The 1,540-nt window shown below is 29.5% G+C and overlaps 1 long non-coding RNA gene across 1 annotated transcript; it reads left to right on the top strand.

Moving 5' to 3' along the window:
* Positions 1-111: 111 nt before the first annotated feature.
* Positions 112-1,157, top strand: LOC117117492. Its single transcript, XR_004446907.1, has 3 exons — positions 112-248; positions 603-659; positions 1,090-1,157. It is a non-coding gene; the product is annotated as an uncharacterized LOC117117492 (long non-coding RNA).
* Positions 1,158-1,540: the final 383 nt, after the last annotated feature.

Raw genomic sequence — 1,540 nt, 5'->3', positions numbered from 1 at the left:
ATTGAGTATTCGTTTCCTTCTTTACATTACCACTATAACTTGATGAATTTTAATTGTTTTATTTTAGTATAATCCAGCATTTATTATTTTTAATTATTATTTCATTTTCAGACACAGATGAAGAATTTCAACAGCACTTTAAGAATTTGATATATACTCTGTTTAAATCAGAAATATCTCAAGTCCAAGTAATCGATCATGAGGATGGCAAAGAAATGACATGTGAACGCTTACATAAAGGATTTAAGGTATGAGTGTATGAGGCTGCATCCTAATTTATTAAAAAATTACTTTTTTTAGAAACAACTTAATGGTGACTAAATTAAATACACCTTAATGATTATCACAAAATACCTATTATAGAATGCCTTTTGAGTTATTGTTGAGTATGCATGATAAACAAATTTTCAATTCAATTCAATTTATTTAAAAACCTCCAGAAAGGAGAAGCACAAATAACAAGCATTAAAATTACATAGAAAACAGAGAAAACGGGAAAACAATCGAAGAAAACCCTCGAACTAAAGTGTAAACACGGGAATCCAAAAAATACAGGCCAATACTATCGTTTTGTATGATTCTATAATTCATGTATGTTTTAGGTATATACGGAAGCTATTAATAGTGGAAAAGGTTTTAACATTACCTCGATGGCTGAGGTGAGATTTAGTTTATTTTACTTTTCATTTTAAATTTAATAATATATAATTATTAGTTTCATCGCATCGTAGACCTATTTAGATTTAATTTTTTTAACATTTTTTTTTAATATTTTGTCTTTTGAACATTAAAATTGGTTACTGCAGAGCGCTTTGTGATGGATTTTTATAATAAATTACAAAGGGTGCTTGCTTCCATTAAAATGTGAATTATATAGTTTGACTGAAATAGGTCATTGTATGTGCTCAATATTATATACCCGACTGTGGGCCTATAAAAGTAGGAAGATGGTTCACATGATGCATGAGTGATATTTGATGGTAAAAATATGTTTACCTATTTAAATGGTGACTGTATTAATTAACAATTATATTATTAAAAGGAGTCAAGAAACGGAACGTTTAAAGTGTTTTTTTTTCTTTTATGTAGGCTAATGCTGTTGCACATGAATTTAGAATGTACAGAGAAGTGATCAGTGAATTTGATGTAAAGATGCATGAGGTAAATTATTTTTTTTTCTATAATATAATTTTCTATATAATAATTAATACCACGACGTTATATGTAGTTCGAAATGATGTATAGTAGCTGTAATTAATGTAATGATAACATGTCTGTTGTTCTTGTGGAAACGTGGAAATGGTTAGCGCAACCTGGAGTCAGGGTGCAATTCGCTTTTGTTCTAGACAAGGCAATTTAATGATATTTCTCTCTCAACTCAGGAGTACCAGATATAGTCGAATCCCCAAACCTGCAAATGTTGGTGTGCTGTTTCAGTATTGATACAAATTTTCCTTTTTTGAATGGTGATAGGGCATGATATGGGGATAATAAATTCTACTGATCTTTACTATAGTAGCTATAGAGCTCATTGGCTGGT

This window comes from Anneissia japonica, unplaced genomic scaffold (assembly GCF_011630105.1).
Source record: "Anneissia japonica isolate Jap-2015-1 unplaced genomic scaffold, ASM1163010v1 scaffold216231_len1540_cov79_single, whole genome shotgun sequence".
NCBI lineage: Eukaryota > Metazoa > Echinodermata > Crinoidea > Comatulida > Comatulidae > Anneissia > Anneissia japonica.
The sequence above is the reverse complement of the archived record's forward strand: the minus strand, read 5'-3'. Positions and strand labels throughout refer to the sequence as shown.